Genomic DNA, 23513 nt, shown 5'->3' on the forward strand with positions numbered 1-23513 from the left:
CAGCAGACAGCCGGCCACTCCGGGCCACCGGGCCCTGGACACAAACGATGCCCTTTCCCCTGAGAAACAAAACTCACCAGGCCAGGTTCCTGATGTCAGTTTGCAGGAGACACTTGGCACTGTCAAACCAGACACAGTTGCCTGTGGGTGCACCTTGCATCTGGGAGATATCCTGAACCATGCGGAATTTCAGCAGGCAGCCGGCCACTTCGGGCCACCGGGCCCTGGACACGAACCATGCCCTTTCCCCTGAGAAACAAAACTCACCAGGCCAGGTTCCTGATGACAGTTTGCAGGAGGCACTTGGCACTGTCAAACCAGACACAGTTGCCTGTGGGTGCACCTTGCATCTGGGAGATATCCTGAACCATGCGGAATTTCAGCACGCAGCCGGCCACTCCGGGCCACCGGGCCCTGGACACGAACCATGCCCTTTCCCCTGAGAAACAAAACTCATCAGGCCAGGTTCCTGATGTCAGTTTGCAGGAGGCACTTGGCACTGTCAAACCAGACACAGTTGCCTGTGGGGGCACCTTGCATCTGGGAGATATCCTGAACCATGCGGAATTTCAGCAGGCAGCCGGCCACTCCGGGCCACCGGGCCCTGGACATGAACGATGCCATTTCCCCTGAGAAACAAAACTCACCAGGCCAGGTTCCTGATGTCAGTTTGCAGGAGGCACTTGGCACTGTCAAACCAGACACAGTTTCCTGTGGGGGCACCTTGCATCTGGGAGATATCCTGAAGCATACGGAATTTCAGCAGGCAGCCGGCCACTCCGGGCCACCGGGCCCAAGACAAGAACGATGCCCTTTGCCCTGAGAAACAAAACTCACCAGGCCAGGTTCCTGATGACAGTTTGCAGGAGGCACTTGGCACTGTCAAACCAGACACAGTTGTCTGTGGGGGCACCTTGCATCTGGGAGATATCCTGAAGCATGCGGAATTTCAGCAGGCAGCCGGCCACTCCGGGCCACCGGGCCCTGGACACGAACGATGCCCTTTCCCCTGAGAAACAAAAGTCACCAGGCCAGGTTCCTGATGTCAGTTTGCAGGAGGCACTTGGCACTGCCAAACCAGACACAGTTGCCTGTGGGGGCACCTTGCATCTGGGAGATATCCTGAAGCATGCGGAATTTCAGCAGGCAGCCGGCCACTCCGGGCCACCGGGCCCTGGACACGAACCATGCCCTTTCCCCTGAGAAACAAAATTCACCAGGCCAGGTTCCTGATGTCAGTTTGCAGGAGGCACTTGGCACTCTCAAACCAGACACAGTTGCCTGTGGGGGCACCTTGCATCTGGGAGATATCCTGAAGCATGCGGAATTTCAGCAGGCAGCCGGCCACTCCGGGCCACCGGGCCCTGGACACGAACGATGCCCTTTCCCCTGAGAAACAAAACTCACCAGGCCAGGTTCCTGATGTCAGTTTGCAGGAGGCACTTGGCACTGTCAAACCAGACACAGTTGTCTGTGGGGGCAACTTGCATCTGGGAGATATCCTGAACCATGCGGAATTCCAGCAGACAGCCGGCCACTCCGGGCCACCGGGCCCTGGACACAAACGATGCCCTTTCCCCTGAGAAACAAAACTCACCAGGCCAGGTTCCTGATGTCAGTTTGCAGGAGACACTTGGCACTGTCAAACCAGACACAGTTGCCTGTGGGTGCACCTTGCATCTGGGAGATATCCTGAACCATGCGGAATTTCAGCAGGCAGCCGGCCACTTCGGGCCACCGGGCCCTGGACACGAACCATGCCCTTTCCCCTGAGAAACAAAACTCACCAGGCCAGGTTCCTGATGACAGTTTGCAGGAGGCACTTGGCACTGTCAAACCAGACACAGTTGCCTGTGGGTGCACCTTGCATCTGGGAGATATCCTGAACCATGCGGAATTTCAGCACGCAGCCGGCCACTCCGGGCCACCGGGCCCTGGACACGAACCATGCCCTTTCCCCTGAGAAACAAAACTCATCAGGCCAGGTTCCTGATGTCAGTTTGCAGGAGGCACTTGGCACTGTCAAACCAGACACAGTTGCCTGTGGGGGCACCTTGCATCTGGGAGATATCCTGAACCATGCGGAATTTCAGCAGGCAGCCGGCCACTCCGGGCCACCGGGCCCTGGACATGAACGATGCCATTTCCCCTGAGAAACAAAACTCACCAGGCCAGGTTCCTGATGTCAGTTTGCAGGAGGCACTTGGCACTCTCAAACCAGACACAGTTGCCTGTGGGGGCACCTTGCATCTGGGAGATATCCTGAAGCATGCGGAATTTCAGCAGGCAGCCGGCCACTCCGGGCCACCGGGCCCTGGACACGAACGATGCCCTTTCCCCTGAGAAACAAAACTCACCAGGCCAGGTTCCTGATGTCAGTTTGCAGGAGGCACTTGGCACTGTCAAACCAGACACAGTTGTCTGTGGGGGCAACTTGCATCTGGGAGATATCCTGAACCATGCGGAATTCCAGCAGACAGCCGGCCACTCCGGGCCACCGGGCCCTGGACACAAACGATGCCCTTTCCCCTGAGAAACAAAACTCACCAGGCCAGGTTCCTGATGTCAGTTTGCAGGAGACACTTGGCACTGTCAAACCAGACACAGTTGCCTGTGGGTGCACCTTGCATCTGGGAGATATCCTGAACCATGCGGAATTTCAGCAGGCAGCCGGCCACTTCGGGCCACCGGGCCCTGGACACGAACCATGCCCTTTCCCCTGAGAAACAAAACTCACCAGGCCAGGTTCCTGATGACAGTTTGCAGGAGGCACTTGGCACTGTCAAACCAGACACAGTTGCCTGTGGGTGCACCTTGCATCTGGGAGATATCCTGAACCATGCGGAATTTCAGCACGCAGCCGGCCACTCCGGGCCACCGGGCCCTGGACACGAACCATGCCCTTTCCCCTGAGAAACAAAACTCATCAGGCCAGGTTCCTGATGTCAGTTTGCAGGAGGCACTTGGCACTGTCAAACCAGACACAGTTGCCTGTGGGGGCACCTTGCATCTGGGAGATATCCTGAACCATGCGGAATTTCAGCAGGCAGCCGGCCACTCCGGGCCACCGGGCCCTGGACATGAACGATGCCATTTCCCCTGAGAAACAAAACTCACCAGGCCAGGTTCCTGATGTCAGTTTGCAGGAGGCACTTGGCACTGTCAAACCAGACACAGTTTCCTGTGGGGGCACCTTGCATCTGGGAGATATCCTGAAGCATACGGAATTTCAGCAGGCAGCCGGCCACTCCGGGCCACCGGGCCCAAGACAAGAACGATGCCCTTTCCCCTGAGAAACAAAACTCACCAGGCCAGGTTCCTGATGACAGTTTGCAGGAGGCACTTGGCACTGTCAAACCAGACACAGTTGTCTGTGGGGGCACCTTGCATCTGGGAGATATCCTGAAGCATGCGGAATTTCAGCAGGCAGCCGGCCACTCCGGGCCACCGGGCCCTGGACACGAACGATGCCCTTTCCCCTGAGAAACAAAAGTCACCAGGCCAGGTTCCTGATGTCAGTTTGCAGGAGGCACTTGGCACTGTCAAACCAGACACAGTTGCCTGTGGGGGCACCTTGCATCTGGGATATATCCTGAAGCATGCGGAATTTCAGCAGGCAGCCGGCCACTCCGGGCCACCGGGCCCTGGACACGAACCATGCCCTTTCCCCTGAGAAACAAAATTCACCAGGCCAGGTTCCTGATGTCAGTTTGCAGGAGGCACTTGGCACTCTCAAACCAGACACAGTTGCCTGTGGGGGCACCTTGCATCTGGGAGATATCCTGAAGCATGCGGAATTTCAGCAGGCAGCCGGCCACTCCGGGCCACCGGGCCCTGGACACGAACGATGCCCTTTCCCCTGAGAAACAAAACTCACCAGGCCAGGTTCCTGATGTCAGTTTGCAGGAGGCACTTGGCACTGTCAAACCAGACACAGTTGTCTGTGGGGGCAACTTGCATCTGGGAGATATCCTGAACCATGCGGAATTCCAGCAGACAGCCGGCCACTCCGGGCCACCGGGCCCTGGACACAAACGATGCCCTTTCCCCTGAGAAACAAAACTCACCAGGCCAGGTTCCTGATGTCAGTTTGCAGGAGACACTTGGCACTGTCAAACCAGACACAGTTGCCTGTGGGTGCACCTTGCATCTGGGAGATATCCTGAACCATGCGGAATTTCAGCAGGCAGCCGGCCACTTCGGGCCACCGGGCCCTGGACACGAACCATGCCCTTTCCCCTGAGAAACAAAACTCACCAGGCCAGGTTCCTGATGACAGTTTGCAGGAGGCACTTGGCACTGTCAAACCAGACACAGTTGCCTGTGGGTGCACCTTGCATCTGGGAGATATCCTGAACCATGCGGAATTTCAGCACGCAGCCGGCCACTCCGGGCCACCGGGCCCTGGACACGAACCATGCCCTTTCCCCTGAGAAACAAAACTCATCAGGCCAGGTTCCTGATGTCAGTTTGCAGGAGGCACTTGGCACTGTCAAACCAGACACAGTTGCCTGTGGGGGCACCTTGCATCTGGGAGATATCCTGAACCATGCGGAATTTCAGCAGGCAGCCGGCCACTCCGGGCCACCGGGCCCTGGACATGAACGATGCCATTTCCCCTGAGAAACAAAACTCACCAGGCCAGGTTCCTGATGTCAGTTTGCAGGAGGCACTTGGCACTGTCAAACCAGACACAGTTTCCTGTGGGGGCACCTTGCATCTGGGAGATATCCTGAAGCATACGGAATTTCAGCAGGCAGCCGGCCACTCCGGGCCACCGGGCCCAAGACAAGAACGATGCCCTTTCCCCTGAGAAACAAAACTCACCAGGCCAGGTTCCTGATGACAGTTTGCAGGAGGCACTTGGCACTGTCAAACCAGACACAGTTGTCTGTGGGGGCACCTTGCATCTGGGAGATATCCTGAAGCATGCGGAATTTCAGCAGGCAGCCGGCCACTCCGGGCCACCGGGCCCTGGACACGAACGATGCCCTTTCCCCTGAGAAACAAAAGTCACCAGGCCAGGTTCCTGATGTCAGTTTGCAGGAGGCACTTGGCACTGCCAAACCAGACACAGTTGCCTGTGGGGGCACCTTGCATCTGGGAGATATCCTGAAGCATGCGGAATTTCAGCAGGCAGCCGGCCACTCCGGGCCACCGGGCCCTGGACACGAACGATGCCCTTTCCCCTGAGAAACAAAACTCACCAGGCCAGGTTCCTGATGTCAGTTTGCAGGAGGCACTTGGCACTGTCAAACCAGACACAGTTGCCTGTGGGGGCACCTTGCATCTGGGAGATATCCTGAAGCATGCGGAATTCCAGCAGGCAGCCGGCCACTCCGGGCCACCGGGCCCTGGACATGAACGATGCCATTTCCCCTGAGAAACAAAACTCACCAGGCCAGGTTCCTGATGTCAGTTTGCAGGAGGCACTTGGCACTGTCAAACCAGACACAGTTGCCTGTGGGGGCACCTTGCATCTGGGAGATATCCTGAAGCATGCGGAATTTCAGCAGGCAGCCGGCCACTCCGGGCCACCGGGCCCTGGACAACAACGATGCCCTTTCCCCTGAGAAACAAAACTCACCAGGCCAGGTTCCTGATGTCAGTTTGCAGGAGGCACTTGGCACTGTCAAACCAGACACAGTTGCCTGTGGGGGCACCTTGCATCTGGGAGATATCCTGAAGCATGCGGAATTTCAGCAGGCAGCCGGACACTCGGGGCCACCGGGCCCTGGACACGAACGATGCCCTTTCCCCTGAGAAACAAAACTCACCAGGCCAGGTTCCTGATGTCAGTTTGCAGGAGGCACTTGGCACTCTCAAACCAGACACAGTTGCCTGTGGGGGCACCTTGCATCTGGGAGATATCCTGAAGCATGCGGAATTTCAGCAGGCAGCCGGCCACTCCGGGCCACCGGGCCCTGGACACGAACGATGCCCTTTCCCCTGAGAAACAAAACTCACCAGGCCAGGTTCCTGATGTCAGTTTGCAGGAGGCACTTGGCACTGTCAAACCAGACACAGTTGTCTGTGGGGGCAACTTGCATCTGGGAGATATCCTGAAGCATGCGGAATTCCAGCAGACAGCCGGCCACTCCGGGCCACCGGGCCCTGGACACAAACGATGCCCTTTCCCCTGAGAAACAAAACTCACCAGGCCAGGTTCCTGATGTCAGTTTGCAGGAGGCACTTGGCACTGTCAAACCAGACACAGTTGCCTGTGGGGGCACCTTGCATCTGGGAGATATCCTGAAGCATGCGGAATTTCAGCAGGCAGCCGGCCACTTCGGGCCACCGGGCCCTGGACACGAACCATGCCCTTTCCCCTGAGAAACAAAACTCACCAGGCCAGGTTCCTGATGTCAGTTTGCAGGAGGCACTTGGCACTGTCAAACCAGACACAGTTGCCTGTGGGTGCACCTTGCATCTGGGAGATATCCTGAACCATGCGGACTTTCAGCAGGCAGCCGGCCACTCCGGGCCACCGGGCCCTGGACAACAACGATGCCCTTTCCCCTGAGAAACAAAACTCACCAGGCCAGGTTCCTGATGTCAGTTTGCAGGAGGCACTTGGCACTGTCAAACCAGACACAGTTGCCTGTGGGGGCACCTTGCATCTGGGAGATATCCTGAAGCATGCGGAATTTCAGCAGGCAGCCGGCCACTCCGGGCCACCGGGCCCTGGACACAAACGATGCCCTTTCCCCTGAGAAACAAAACTCACCAGGCCAGGTTCCTGATGTCAGTTTGCAGGAGGCACTTGGCACTGTCAAACCAGACACAGTTGCCTGTGGGGGCACCTTGCATCTGGGAGATATCCTGAAGCATGCGGAATTTCAGCAGGCAGCCGGCCACTCCGGGCCACCGAGCCCTGGACACGAACGATGCCCTTTCCCCTGAGAAACAAAAGTCACCAGGCCAGGTTCCTGATGTCAGTTTGCAGGAGGCACTTGGCACTCTCAAACCAGACACAGTTGTCTGTGGGGGCAACTTGCATCTGGGAGATATCCTGAACCATGCGGAATTTCAGCAGGCAGCCGGCCACTCCGGGCCACCGGGCCCTGGACACGAACGATGCCCTTTCCCCTGAGAAACAAAAGTCACCATGCCAGGTTCCTGATCTCAGTTTGCAGGAGTCACTTGGCACTCTCAAACCAGACACAGTTGCCTGTGGGTGCACCTTGCATCTGGGAGATATCCTGAACCATGCAGAATTTCAGCAGGCAGCCGGCCACTCCGGGCCACCGGGCCCTGGACACGAACGATGGCCTTTGCCCTGAGAAACAAAACTCACCAGGCCAGGTTCCTGATGTCAGTTTGCAGGAGGCACTTGGCACTCTCAAACCAGACACAGTTGCCTGTGGGGGCACCTTGCATCTGGGAGATATCCTGAAGCATGCGGAATTTCAGCAGGCAGCCGGCCACTCCGGGCCACCGGGCCCTGGACACGAACCATGCCCTTTCCCCTGAGAAACAAAATTCACCAGGCCAGGTTCCTGATGTCAGTTTGCAGGAGGCACTTGGCACTGTCAAACCAGACACAGTTGCCTGTGGGGGCACCTTGCATCTGGGAGATATCCTGAACCATGCGGAATTTCAGCAGGCAGCCGGCCACTCCGGGCCACCGGGCCCTGGACATGAACGATGCCATTTCCCCTGAGAAACAAAACTCACCAGGCCAGGTTCCTGATGTCAGTTTGCAGGAGGCACTTGGCACTGTCAAACCAGACACAGTTGCCTGTGGGGGCACCTTGCATCTGGGAGATATCCTGAAGCATACGGAATTTCAGCAGGCAGCCGGCCACTCCGGGCCACCGGGCCCTGGACACGAACGATGCCCTTTGCCCTGAGAAACAAAACTCACCAGGCCAGGTTCCTGATGTCAGTTTGCAGGAGGCACTTGGCACTGTCAAACCAGACACAGTTGCCTGTGGGTGCACCTTGCATCTGGGAGATATCCTGAAGCATGCGGAATTTCAGCAGGCAGCCGGCCACTCCGGGCCACCGGGCCGTGGACACGAACCATGCCCTTTCCCCTGAGAAACAAAACTCACCAGGCCAGGTTCCTGATGTCAGTTTGCAGGAGGCACGTGGCACTGTCAAACCAGACACAGTTGCCTGTGGGGGCACCTTGCATCTGGGAGATATCCTGAACCATGCGGAATTTCAGCAGGCAGCCGGCCACTCCGGGCCACCGGGCCCTGGACACGAACGATGGCCTTTCCCCTGAGAAACAAAACTCACCAGGCCAGGTTCCTGATGTCAGTTTGCAGGAGGCACTTGGCACTGTCAAACCAGACACAGTTGTCTGTGGGGGCACCTTGCATCTGGGAGATATCCTGAAGCATGCGGAATTCCAGCAGGCAGCCGGCCACTACGGGCCACCGGGCCCTGGACAGGAACGGTGCCCTTTCCCCTGAGAAACAAAACTCACCAGGCCAGGTTCCTGATCTCAGTTTGCAGGAGGCACTTGGCACTCTCAAACCAGACACAGTTGCCTGTGGGGGCACCTTGCATCTGGGAGATATCCTGAACCATGCGGAATTTCAGCAGGCAGCCGGCCACTCCGGGCCACCGGGCCCTGGACATGAACGATGCCCTTTCCCCTGAGAAACAAAAGTCACCAGGCCAGGTTCCTGATGTCAGTTTGCAGGAGGCACTTGGCACTGCCAAACCAGACACAGTTGCCTGTGGGTGCACCTTGCATCTGGGAGATATCCTGAAGCATGCGGAATTTCAGCAGGCAGCCGGCCACTCCGGGCCACCGGGCCCTGGACACAAACGATGCCCTTTCCCCTGAGAAACAAAACTCACCAGGCCAGGTTCCTGATGTCAGTTTGCAGGAGGCACTTGGCACTGTCAAACCAGACACAGTTGCCTGTGGGGGCACCTTGCATCTGGGAGATATCCTGAACCATGCGGAATTTCAGCAGGCAGCCGGCCACTCCGGGCCACCGGGCCCTGGACACGAACGATGCCCTTTCCCCTGAGAAACAAAACTCACCAGGCCAGGTTCCTGATGTCAGTTTGCAGGAGGCACTTGGCACTCTCAAACCAGACACAGTTGCCTGTGGGTGCACCTTGCATCTGGGAGATATCCTGAACCATGCGGAATTTCAGCACGCAGCCGGCCACTCCGGGCCACCGGGCCCTGGACACGAACCATGCCCTTTCCCCTGAGAAACAAAACTCACCAGGCCAGGTTCCTGATGTCAGTTTGCAGGAGGCACTTGGCACTCTCAAACCAGACACAGTTGCCTGTGGGGGCACCTTGCATCTGGGAGATATCCTGAAGCATGCGGAATTTCTGCAGGCAGCCGGCCACTCCGGGCCACCGGGCCCTGGACACGAACCATGCCCTTTCCCCTGAGAAACAAAATTCACCAGGCCAGGTTCCTGATGTCAGTTTGCAGGAGGCACTTGGCACTGTCAAACCAGACACAGTTGTCTGTGGGGGCAACTTGCATCTGGGAGATATCCTGAACCATGCGGAATTCCAGCAGACAGCCGGCCACTCCGGGCCACCGGGCCCTGGACACAAACGATGCCCTTTCCCCTGAGAAACAAAACTCACCAGGCCAGGTTCCTGATGTCAGTTTGCAGGAGGCACTTGGCACTGTCAAACCAGACACAGTTGCCTGTGGGGGCACCTTGCATCTGGGAGATATCCTGAAGCATGCGGAATTTCAGCAGGCAGCCGGCCACTTCGGGCCACCGGGCCCTGGACACGAACCATGCCCTTTCCCCTGAGAAACAAAACTCACCAGGCCAGGTTCCTGATGACAGTTTGCAGGAGGCACTTGGCACTGTCAAACCAGACACAGTTGCCTGTGGGTGCACCTTGCATCTGGGAGATATCCTGAACCATGCGGACTTTCAGCAGGCAGCCGGCCACTCCGGGCCACCGGGCCCTGGACAACAACGATGCCCTTTCCCCTGAGAAACAAAACTCACCAGGCCAGGTTCCTGATGTCAGTTTGCAGGAGGCACTTGGCACTGTCAAACCAGACACAGTTGCCTGTGGGGGCACCTTGCATCTGGGAGATATCCTGAAGCATGCGGAATTTCAGCAGGCAGCCGGCCACTCCGGGCCACCGGGCCCTGGACACAAACGATGCCCTTTCCCCTGAGAAACAAAACTCACCAGGCCAGGTTCCTGATCTCAGTTTGCAGGAGGCACTTGGCACTGTCAAACCAGACACAGTTGCCTGTGGGGGCACCTTGCATCTGGGAGATATCCTGAAGCATGCGGAATTTCAGCAGGCAGCCGGCCACTCCGGGCCACCGAGCCCTGGACACGAACGATGCCCTTTCCCCTGAGAAACAAAAGTCACCAGGCCAGGTTCCTGATGTCAGTTTGCAGGAGGCACTTGGCACTCTCAAACCAGACACAGTTGCCTGTGGGTGCACCTTGCATCTGGGAGATATCCTGAACCATGCAGAATTTCAGCAGGCAGCCGGCCACTCCGGGCCACCGGGCCCTGGACACGAACGATGGCCTTTGCCCTGAGAAACAAAACTCACCAGGCCAGGTTCCTGATGTCAGTTTGCAGGAGGCACTTGGCACTCTCAAACCAGACACAGTTGCCTGTGGGGGCACCTTGCATCTGGGAGATATCCTGAAGCATGCGGAATTTCAGCAGGCAGCCGGCCACTCCGGGCCACCGGGCCCTGGACACGAACCATGCCCTTTCCCCTGAGAAACAAAATTCACCAGGCCAGGTTCCTGATGTCAGTTTGCAGGAGGCACTTGGCACTGTCAAACCAGACACAGTTGCCTGTGGGGGCACCTTGCATCTGGGAGATATCCTGAAGCATGCGGAATTTCAGCAGGCAGCCGGCCACTCCGGGCCACCGGGCCCTGGACATGAACGATGCCATTTCCCCTGAGAAACAAAACTCACCAGGCCAGGTTCCTGATGTCAGTTTGCAGGAGGCACTTGGCACTGTCAAACCAGACACAGTTGCCTGTGGGGGCACCTTGCATCTGGGAGATATCCTGAACCATGCGGAATTTCAGCAGGCAGCCGGCCACTCCGGGCCACCGGGCCCTGGACACGAACGATGGCCTTTGCCCTGAGAAACAAAACTCACCAGGCCAGGTTCCTGATGTCAGTTTGCAGGAGACACTTGGCACTGTCAAACCAGACACAGTTGCCTGTGGGTGCACCTTGCATCTGGGAGATATCCTGAACCATGCGGAATTTCAGCAGGCAGCCGGCCACTCCGGGCCACCGGGCCGTGGACACGAACCATGCCCTTTCCCCTAAGAAACAAAACTCACCAGGCCAGGTTCCTGATGTCAGTTTGCAGGAGGCACTTGGCACTGTCAAACCAGACACAGTTTCCTGTGGGGGCACCTTGCATCTGGGAGATATCCTGAAGCATGCGGAATTTCAGCAGGCAGCCGGCCACTCCGGGCCACCGGGCCCAAGTCACGAACGATGCCCTTTCCCCTGAGAAACAAAACTCACCAGGCCAGGTTCCTGATGTCAGTTTGCAGGAGGCACTTGGCACTGTCAAACCAGACACAGTTGTCTGTGGGGGCACCTTGCATCTGGGAGATATCCTGAAGCATGCGGAATTCCAGTAGGCAGCCGGCCACTCCGGGCCACCGGGCCCTGGACACGAACGATGCCCTTTCCCCTGAGAAACAAAACTCACCAGGCCAGGTTCCTGATGTCAGTTTGCAGGAGGCACTTGGCACTGTCAAACCAGACACAGTTGCCTGTGGGGGCACCTTGCATCTGGGAGATATCCTGAAGCATGCGGAATTTCAGCAGGCAGCCGGCCACTCCGGGCCACCGAGCCCTGGACACGAACGATGCCCTTTCCCCTGAGAAACAAAATTCACCAGGCCAGGTTCCTAATGTCAGTTTGCAGGAGGCACTTGGCACTCTCAAACCAGACACAGTTGCCTGTGGGGGGCACCTTGCATCTGGGAGATATCCTGAAGCATGCAGAATTTCAGCAGGCAGCCGGCCACTCCGGGCCACCGGGCCCTGGACACGAACGATGCCCTTTCCCCTGAGAAACAAAAGTCACCAGGCCAGGTTCCTGATCTCAGTTTGCAGGAGGCACTTGGCACTCTCAAACCAGACACAGTTGCCTGTGGGGGCACCTTGCATCTGGGAGATATCCTGAACCATGCGGAATTTCAGCAGGCAGCCGGCCACTCCGGGCCACCGGGCCCTGGACACGAACGATGGCCTTTGCCCTGAGAAACAAAACTCACCAGGCCAGGTTCCTGATGTCAGTTTGCAGGAGGCACTTGGCACTCTCAAACCAGACACAGTTGCCTGTGGGGGCACCTTGCATCTGGGAGATATCCTGAAGCATGCGGAATTTCAGCAGGCAGCCGGCCACTCCGGGCCACCGGGCCCTGGACACGAACCATGCCCTTTCCCCTGAGAAACAAAATTCACCAGGCCAGGTTCCTGATGTCAGTTTGCAGGAGGCACTTGGCACTGTCAAACCAGACACAGTTGCCTGTGGGGGCACCTTGCATCTGGGAGATATCCTGAAGCATGCGGAATTTCAGCAGGCAGCCGGCCACTCCGGGCCACCGGGCCCTGGACACGAACCATGCCCTTTCCCCTGAGAAACAAAATTCACCAGGCCAGGTTCCTGATGTCAGTTTGCAGGAGGCACTTGGCACTGTCAAACCAGACACAGTTGTCTGTGGGGGCAACTTGCATCTGGGAGATATCCTGAACCATGCGGAATTCCAGCAGACAGCCGGCCACTCCGGGCCACCGGGCCCTGGACAGGAACGATGCCCTTTCCCCTGAGAAACAAAACTCACCAGGCCAGCTTCCTGATGTCAGTTTGCAGGAGGCACTTGGCACTGTCAAACCAGACACAGTTGCCTGTGGGGGCACCTTGCATCTGGGAGATATCCTGAAGCATGCGGAATTTCAGCAGGCAGCCGGCCACTTCGGGCCACCGGGCCCTGGACACGAACCATGCCCTTTCCCCTGAGAAACAAAACTCACCAGGCCAGGTTCCTGATGACAGTTTGCAGGAGGCACTTGGCACTGTCAAACCAGACACAGTTGCCTGTGGGGGCACCTTGCATCTGGGAGATATCCTGAACCATGCGGACTTTCAGCAGGCAGCCGGCCACTCCGGGCCACCGGGCCCTGGACAACAACGATGCCCTTTCCCCTGAGAAACAAAACTCACCAGGCCAGGTTCCTGATGTCAGTTTGCAGGAGGCACTTGGCACTGTCAAACCAGACACAGTTGCCTGTGGGGGCACCTTGCATCTGGGAGATATCCTGAAGCATGCGGAATTTCAGCAGGCAGCCGGCCACTCCGGGCCACCGGGCCCTGGACATGAACGATGCCATTTCCCCTGAGAAACAAAACTCACCAGGCCAGGTTCCTGATGTCAGTTTGCAGGAGGCACTTGGCACTCTCAAACCAGACACAGTTGCCTGTGGGGGCACCTTGCATCTGGGAGATATCCTGAACCATGCGGAATTTCAGCAGGCAGCCGGCCACTCCGGGCCACCGGGCCCTGGACACGAACGATGGCCTTTGCCCTGAGAAACAAAACTCACCAGGCCAGGTTCCTGATGTCAGTTTGCAGGAGGCACTTGGCACTGTCAAACCAGACACAGTTGCCTGTGGGTGCACCTTGCATCTGGGAGATATCCTGAAGCATGCGGAATTTCAGCAGGCAGCCGGCCACTCCGGGCCACCGGGCCGTGGACACGAACCATGCCCTTTCCCCTGAGAAACAAAACTCACCAGGCCAGGTTCCTGATGTCAGTTTGCAGGAGGCACTTGGCACTGTCAAACCAGACACAGTTTCCTGTGGGGGCACCTTGCATCTGGGAGATATCCTGAAGCATGCGGAATTTCAGCAGGCAGCCGGCCACTCCGGGCCACCGGGCCCAAGTCACGAACGATGCCCTTTCCCCTGAGAAACAAAACTCACCAGGCCAGGTTCCTGATGTCAGTTTGCAGGAGGCACTTGGCACTGTCAAACCAGACACAGTTGTCTGTGGGGGCACCTTGCATCTGGGAGATATCCTGAAGCATGCGGAGTTCCAGCAGGCAGCCGGCCACTCCGGGCCACCGGGCCCTGGACACGAACGATGCCCTTTCCCCTGAGAAACAAAACTCACCAGGCCAGGTTCCTGATGTCAGTTTGCAGGAGGCACTTGGCACTGTCAAACCAGACACAGTTGCCTGTGGGTGCACCTTGCATCTGGGAGATATCCTGAAGCATGCGGAATTTCAGCAGGCAGCCGGCCACTCCGGGCCACCGGGCCGTGGACACGAACCATGCCCTTTCCCCTGAGAAACAAAACTCACCAGGCCAGGTTCCTGATGTCAGTTTGCAGGAGGCACTTGGCACTGTCAAACCAGCCACAGTTGCCTGTGGGGGCACCTTGCATCTGGGAGATATCCTGAAGCATGCGGAATTTCAGCAGGCAGCCGGCCACTCCGGGCCACCGGGCCCTGGACAAGAACGATGGCCTTTCCCCTGAGAAACAAAACTCACCAGGCCAGGTTCCTGATGTCAGTTTGCAGGAGGCACTTGGCACTGTCAAACCAGACACAGTTGTCTGTGGGGGCACCTTGCATCTGGGAGATATCCTGAAGCATGCGGAATTTCAGCAGGCAGCCGGCCACTCCGGGCCACCGGGCCCTGGACACGAACGATGCCCTTTCCCCTGAGAAACAAAAGTCACCAGGCCAGGTTCCTGATGTCAGTTTGCAGGAGGCACTTGGCACTGCCAAACCAGACACAGTTGCCTGTGGGGGCACCTTGCATCTGGGAGATATCCTGAAGCATGCGGAATTTCAGCAGGCAGCCGGCTACTCCGGGCCACCGGGCCCTGGACACGAACGATGCCCTTTCCCCTGAGAAACAAAACTCACCAGGCCAGGTTCCTGATGTCAGTTTGCAGGAGGCACTTGGCACTGTCAAACCAGACACAGTTGCCTGTGGGGGCACCTTGCATCTGGGAGATATCCTGAAGCATGCGGAATTCCAGCAGGCAGCCGGCCACTCCGGGCCACCGGGCCCTGGACATGAACGATGCCATTTCCCCTGAGAAACAAAACTCACCAGGCCAGGTTCCTGATGTCAGTTTGCAGGAGGCACTTGGCACTGTCAAACCAGACACAGTTGCCTGTGGGGGCACCTTGCATCTGGGAGATATCCTGAAGCATACGGAATTTCAGCAGGCAGCCGGCCACTCCGGGCCACCGGGCCCTGGACAACAACGATGCCCTTTCCCCTGAGAAACAAAAGTCACCAGGCCAGGTTCCTGATGTCAGTTTGCAGGAGGCACTTGGCACTGTCAAACCAGACACAGTTGCCTGTGGGGGCACCTTGCATCTGGGAGATATCCTGAAGCATGCGGAATTTCAGCAGGCAGCCGGACACTCGGGGCCACCGGGCCCTGGACACGAACGATGCCCTTTCCCCTGAGAAACAAAACTCACCAGGCCAGGTTCCTGATGTCAGTTTGCAGGAGGCACTTGGCACTCTCAAACCAGACACAGTTGCCTGTGGGGGCACCTTGCATCTGGGAGATATCCTGAAGCATGCGGAATTTCAGCAGGCAGCCGGCCACTCCGGGCCACCGGGCCCTGGACACGAACGATGCCCTTTCCCCTGAGAAACAAAACTCACCAGGCCAGGTTCCTGATGTCAGTTTGCAGGAGGCACTTGGCACTGTCAAACCAGACACAGTTGTCTGTGGGGGCAACTTGCATCTGGGAGATATCCTGAACCATGCGGAATTCCAGCAGACAGCCGGCCACTCCGGGCCACCGGGCCCTGGACACGAACGATGCCCTTTCCCCTGAGAAACAAAACTCACCAGGCCAGGTTCCTGATGTCAGTTTGCAGGAGGCACTTGGCACTGTCAAACCAGACACAGTTGCCTGTGGGGGCACCTTGCATCTGGGAGATATCCTGAAGCATGCGGAATTTCAGCAGGCAGCCGGCCACTTCGGGCCACCGGGCCCTGGACACGAACCATGCCCTTTCCCCTGAGAAACAAAACTCACCAGGCCAGGTTCCTGATGACAGTTTGCAGGAGGCACTTGGCACTGTCAAACCAGACACAGTTGCCTGTGGGTGCACCTTGCATCTGGGAGATATCCTGAACCATGCGGACTTTCAGCAGGCAGCCGGCCACTCCGGGCCACCGGGCCCTGGACAACAACGATGCCCTTTCCCCTGAGAAACAAAACTCACCAGGCCAGGTTCCTGATGTCAGTTTGCAGGAGGCACTTGGCACTGTCAAACCAGACACAGTTGCCTGTGGGGGCACCTTGCATCTGGGAGATATCCTGAAGCATGCGGAATTTCAGCAGGCAGCCGGCCACTCCGGGCCACCGGGCCCTGGACACAAACGATGCCCTTTCCCCTGAGAAACAAAACTCACCAGGCCAGGTTCCTGATGTCAGTTTGCAGGAGGCACTTGGCACTGTCAAACCAGACACAGTTGCCTGTGGGGGCACCTTGCATCTGGGAGATATCCTGAAGCATGCGGAATTTCAGCAGGCAGCCGGCCACTCCGGGCCACCGAGCCCTGGACCCGAACGATGCCCTTTCCCCTGAGAAACAAAAGTCACCAGGCCAGGTTCCTGATGTCAGTTTGCAGGAGGCACTTGGCACTCTCAAACCAGACACAGTTGTCTGTGGGGGCAACTTGCATCTGGGAGATATCCTGAAGCATGCGGAATTTCAGCAGGCAGCCGGCCACTCCGGGCCACCGGGCCCTGGACACGAACGATGCCCTTTCCCCTGAGAAACAAAAGTCACCAGGCCAGGTTCCTGATCTCAGTTTGCAGGAGTCACTTGGCACTGTCAAACCAGACACAGTTGCCTGTGGGGGCACCTTGCATCTGGGAGATATCCTGAAGCATGCGGAATTTCAGCAGGCAGCCGGCCACTCCGGGCCACCGGGCCCTGGACACGAACGATGGCCTTTGCCCTGAGAAACAAAACTCACCAGGCCAGGTTCCTGATGTCAGTTTGCAGGAGGCACTTGGCACTCTCAAACCAGACACAGTTGCCTGTGGGGGCACCTTGCATCTGGGAGATATCCTGAAGCATGCGGAATTTCAGCAGGCAGCCGGCCACTCCGGGCCACCGGGCCCTGGACACGAACCATGCCCTTTCCCCTGAGAAACAAAATTCACCAGGCCAGGTTCCTGATGTCAGTTTGCAGGAGGCACTTGGCACTGTCAAACCAGACACAGTTGCCTGTGGGGGCACCTTGCATCTGGGAGATATCCTGAAGCATGCGGAATTTCAGCAGGCAGCCGGCCACTCCGGGCCACCGGGCCCTGGACATGAACGATGCCATTTCCCCTGAGAAACAAAACTCACCAGGCCAGGTTCCTGATGTCAGTTTGCAGGAGGCACTTGGCACTGTCAAACCAGACACAGTTGCCTGTGGGGGCACCTTGCATCTGGGAGATATCCTGAAGCATACGGAATTTCAGCAGGCAGCCGGCCACTCCGGGGCACCGGGCCCTGGACACGAACCATGGCCTTTGCCCTGAGAAACAAAACTCACCAGGCCAGGTTCCTGATGTCAGTTTGCAGGAGACACTTGGCACTGTCAAACCAGACACAGTTGTCTGTGGGGGCACCTTGCATCTGGGAGATATCCTGAAGCCTGCGGAATTCCAGCAGGCAGCCGGCCACTCCGGGCCACCGGGCCCTGGACACAAAAGATGCCCTTTCCCCTGAGAAACAAAAGTCACCAGGCCAGGTTCCTGATGTCAGTTTGCAGGAGGCACTTGGCACTGTCAAACCAGACACAGTTGCCTGTGGGTGCACGTTGCATCTGGGAGATATCCTGAAGCATGCGGAATTTCAGCAGGCAGCCGGCCACTCCGGGCCACCGGGCCGTGGACACGAACCATGCCCTTTCCCCTGAGAAACAAAACTCACCAGGCCAGGTTCCTGATGTCAGTTTGCAGGAGGCACTTGGCACTGTCAAACCAGACACAGTTGCCTGTGGGGGCACCTTGCATCTGGGAGATATCCTGAACCATGCGGAATTTCAGCAGGCAGCCGGCCACTCCGGGCCACCGGGCCCTGGACACGAACGATGGCCTTTGCCCTGAGAAACAAAACTCACCAGGCCAGGTTCCTGATGTCAGTTTGCAGGAGGCACTTGGCACTGTCAAACCAGACACAGTTGCCTGTGGGGGCACCTTGCATCTGGGAGATATCCTGAAGCATGCGGAATTTCAGCAGGCAGCCGGACACTCGGGGCCACCGGGCCCTGGACACGAACGATGCCCTTTCCCCTGAGAAACAAAACTCACCAGGCCAGGTTCCTGATGTCAGTTTGCAGGAGGCACTTGGCACTCTCAAACCAGACACAGTTGCCTGTGGGGGCACCTTGCATCTGGGAGATATCCTGAAGCATGCGGAATTTCAGCAGGCAGCCGGCCACTCCGGGGCACCGGGCCCTGGACACGAACGATGCCCTTTCCCCTGAGAAACAAAACTCACCAGGCCAGGTTCCTGATGTCAGTTTGCAGGAGGCACTTGGCACTGTCAAACCAGACACAGTTGTCTGTGGGGGCAACTTGCATCTGGGAGATATCCTGAACCATGCGGAATTCCAGCAGACAGCCGGCCACTCCGGGCCACCGGGCCCTGGACAGGAACGATGCCCTTTCCCCTGAGAAACAAAACTCACCAGGCCAGGTTCCTGATGTCAGTTTGCAGGAGGCACTTGGCACTCTCAAACCAGACACAGTTGCCTGTGGGGGCACCTTGCATCTGGGAGATATCCTGAAGCATGCGGAATTTCAGCAGGCAGCCGGCCACTTCGGGCCACCGGGCCCTGGACACGAACCATGCCCTTTCCCCTGAGAAACAAAACTCACCAGGCCAGGTTCCTGATGACAGTTTGCAGGAGGCACTTGGCACTGTCAAACCAGACACAGTTGCCTGTGGGTGCACCTTGCATCTGGGAGATATCCTGAACCATGCGGACTTTCAGCAGGCAGCCGGCCACTCCGGGCCACCGGGCCCTGGACAACAACGATGCCCTTTCCCCTGAGAAACAAAACTCACCAGGCCAGGTTCCTGATGTCAGTTTGCAGGAGGCACTTGGCACTGTCAAACCAGACACAGTTGCCTGTGGGGGCACCTTGCATCTGGGAGATATCCTGAAGCATGCGGAATTTCAGCAGGCAGCCGGCCACTCCGGGCCACCGGGCCCTGGACACAAACGATGCCCTTTCCCCTGAGAAACAAAACTCACCAGGCCAGGTTCCTGATGTCAGTTTGCAGGAGGCACTTGGCACTGTCAAACCAGACACAGTTGCCTGTGGGGGCACCTTGCATCTGGGAGATATCCTGAAGCATGCGGAATTTCAGCAGGCAGCCGGCCACTCCGGGCCACCGAGCCCTGGACACGAACGATGCCCTTTCCCCTGAGAAACAAAAGTCACCAGGCCAGGTTCCTGATGTCAGTTTGCAGGAGGCACTTGGCACTCTCAAACCAGACACAGTTGTCTGTGGGGGCAACTTGCATCTGGGAGATATCCTGAAGCATGCGGAATTTCAGCAGGCAGCCGGCCACTCCGGGCCACCGGGCCCTGGACACGAACGATGCCCTTTCCCCTGAGAAACAAAAGTCACCAGGCCAGGTTCCTGATCTCAGTTTGCAGGAGTCACTTGGCACTCTCAAACCAGACACAGTTGCCTGTGGGTGCACCTTGCATCTGGGAGATATCCTGAACCATGCAGAATTTCAGCAGGCAGCCGGCCACTCCGGGCCACCGGGCCCTGGACACGAACGATGGCCTTTGCCCTGAGAAACAAAACTCACCAGGCCAGGTTCCTGATGTCAGTTTGCAGGAGGCACTTGGCACTCTCAAACCAGACACAGTTGCCTGTGGGGGCACCTTGCATCTGGGAGATATCCTGAAGCATGCGGAATTTCAGCAGGCAGCCGGCCACTCCGGGCCACCGGGCCCTGGACACGAACCATGCCCTTTCCCCTGAGAAACAAAATTCACCAGGCCAGGTTCCTGATGTCAGTTTGCAGGAGGCACTTGGCACTGTCAAACCAGACACAGTTGCCTGTGGGGGCACCTTGCATCTGGGAGATATCCTGAAGCATGCGGAATTTCAGCAGGCAGCCGGCCACTCCGGGCCACCGGGCCCTGGACATGAACGATGCCATTTCCCCTGAGAAACAAAACTCACCAGGCCAGGTTCCTGATGTCAGTTTGCAGGAGGCACTTGGCACTGTCAAACCAGACACAGTTGCCTGTGGGGGCACCTTGCATCTGGGAGATATCCTGAAGCATACGGAATTTCAGCAGGCAGCCGGCCACTCCGGGCCACCGGGCCCTGGACACGAACGATGGCCTTTGCCCTGAGAAACAAAACTCACCAGGCCAGGTTCCTGATGTCAGTTTGCAGGAGACACTTGGCACTGTCAAACCAGACACAGTTGTCTGTGGGGGCACCTTGCATCTGGGAGATATCCTGAAGCCTGCGGAATTCCAGCAGGCAGCCGGCCACTCCGGGCCACCGGGCCCTGGACACAAAAGATGCCCTTTCCCCTGAGAAACAAAAGTCACCAGGCCAGGTTCCTGATGTCAGTTTGCAGGAGGCACTTGGCACTGTCAAACCAGACACAGTTGCCTGTGGGTGCACGTTGCATCTGGGAGATATCCTGAAGCATGCGGAATTTCAGCAGGCAGCCGGCCACTCCGGGCCACCGGGCCGTGGACACGAACCATGCCCTTTCCCCTGAGAAACAAAACTCACCAGGCCAGGTTCCTGATGTCAGTTTGCAGGAGGCACTTGGCACTGTCAAACCAGACACAGTTGCCTGTGGGGGCACCTTGCATCTGGGAGATATCCTGAACCATGTGGAATTTCAGCAGGCAGCCGGCCACTCCGGGCCACCGGGCCCTGGACACGAACGATGGCCTTTGCCCTCAGAAACAAAACTCACCAGGCCAGGTTCCTGATGTCAGTTTGCAGGAGGCACTTGGCACTGTCAAACCAGACACAGTTGCCTGTGGGGGCACCTTGCATCTGGGAGATATCCTGAAGCATGCGGAATTTCAGCAGGCAGCCGGACACTCGGGGCCACCGGGCCCTGGACACGAACGATGCCCTTTCCCCTGAGAAACAAAACTCACCAGGCCAGGTTCCTGATGTCAGTTTGCAGGAGGCACTTGGCACTCTCAAACCAGACACAGTTGCCTGTGGGGGCACCTTGCATCTGGGAGATATCCTGAAGCATGCGGAATTTCAGCAGGCAGCCGGCCACTCCGGGCCACCGGGCCCTGGACACGAACGATGCCCTTTCCCCTGAGAAACAAAACTCACCAGGCCAGGTTCCTGATGTCAGTTTGCAGGAGGCACTTGGCACTGTCAAACCAGACACAGTTGTCTGTGGGGGCAACTTGCATCTGGGAGATATCCTGAACCATGCGGAATTCCAGCAGACAGCCGGCCACTCCGGGCCACCGGGCCCTGGACAGGAACGATGCCCTTTCCCCTGAGAAACAAAACTCACCAGGCCAGGTTCCTGATGTCAGTTTGCAGGAGGCACTTGGCACTCTCAAACCAGACACAGTTGCCTGTGGGGGCACCTTGCATCTGGGAGATATCCTGAAGCATGCGGAATTTCAGCAGGCAGCCGGCCACTTCGGGCCACCGGGCCCTGGACACGAACCATGCCCTTTCCCCTGAGAAACAAAACTCACCAGGCCAGGTTCCTGATGACAGTTTGCAGGAGGCACTTGGCACTGTCAAACCAGACACAGTTGCCTGTGGGTGCACCTTGCATCTGGGAGATATCCTGAACCATGCGGACTTTCAGCAGGCAGCCGGCCACTCCGGGCCACCGGGCCCTGGACAACAACGATGCCCTTTCCCCTGAGAAACAAAACTCACCAGGCCAGGTTCCTGATGTCAGTTTGCAGGAGGCACTTGGCACTGTCAAACCAGACACAGTTGCCTGTGGGGGCACCTTGCATCTGGGAGATATCCTGAAGCATGCGGAATTTCAGCAGGCAGCCGGCCACTCCGGGCCACCGGGCCCTGGACACAAACGATGCCCTTTCCCCTGAGAAACAAAACTCACCAGGCCAGGTTCCTGATGTCAGTTTGCAGGAGGCACTTGGCACTGTCAAACCAGACACAGTTGCCTGTGGGGGCACCTTGCATCTGGGAGATATCCTGAACCATGCGGAATTTCAGCAGGCAGCCGGCCACTCCGGGCCACCGAGCCCTGGACACGAACGATGCCCTTTCCCCTGAGAAACAAAAGTCACCAGGCCAGGTTCCTGATGTCAGTTTGCAGGAGGCACTTGGCACTCTCAAACCAGACACAGTTGCCTGTGGGGGGCACCTTGCATCTGGGAGATATCCTGAAGAATGCGGAATTTCAGCAGGCAGCCGGCCACTCCGGGCCACCGGGCCCTGGACACGAACGATGCCCTTTCCCCTGAGAAACAAAACTCACCAGGCCAGGTTCCTGATGTCAGTTTGCAGGAGGCACTTGGCACTCTCAAACCAGACACAGTTGCCTGTGGGGGCACCTTGCATCTGGGAGATATCCTGAAGCATGCGGAATTTCAGCAGGCAGCCGGCCACTCCGGGCCACCGGGCCCTGGACACGAACCATGCCCTTTCCCCTGAGAAACAAAATTCACCAGGCCAGGTTCCTGATGTCAGTTTGCAGGAGGCACTTGGCACTGTCAAACCAGACACAGTTGCCTGTGGGGGCACCTTGCATCTGGGAGATATCCTGAACCATGCGGAATTTCAGCAGGCAGCCGGCCACTCCGGGCCACCGGGCCCTGGACACGAACGATGCCCTTTCCCCTGAGAAACAAAAGTCACCAGGCCAGGTTCCTGATCTCAGTTTGCAGGAGTCACTTGGCACTCTCAAACCAGACACAGTTGCCTGTGGGTGCACCTTGCATCTGGGAGATATCCTGAACCATGCAGAATTTCAGCAGGCAGCCGGCCACTCCGGGCCACCGGGCCCTGGACACGAACGATGGCCTTTGCCCTGAGAAACAAAACTCACCAGGCCAGGTTCCTGATGTCAGTTTGCAGGAGGCACTTGGCACTCTCAAACCAGACACAGTTGCCTGTGGGGGCACCTTGCATCTGGGAGATATCCTGAAGCATGCGGAATTTCAGCAGGCAGCCGGCCACTCCGGGCCACCGGGCCCTGGACACGAACCATGCCCTTTCCCCTGAGAAACAAAATTCACCAGGCCAGGTTCCTGATGTCAGTTTGCAGGAGGCACTTGGCACTGTCAAACCAGACACAGTTGCCTGTGGGGGCACCTTGCATCTGGGAGATATCCTGAAGCATGCGGAATTTCAGCAGGCAGCCGGCCACTCCGGGCCACCGGGCCCTGGACATGAACGATGCCATTTCCCCTGAGAAACAAAACTCACCAGGCCAGGTTCCTGATGTCAGTTTGCAGGAGGCACTTGGCACTGTCAAACCAGACACAGTTGC

This window comes from Passer domesticus, chromosome 4, assembly GCF_036417665.1.
Source record: "Passer domesticus isolate bPasDom1 chromosome 4, bPasDom1.hap1, whole genome shotgun sequence".
NCBI classification, from domain to species: domain Eukaryota; kingdom Metazoa; phylum Chordata; class Aves; order Passeriformes; family Passeridae; genus Passer; species Passer domesticus.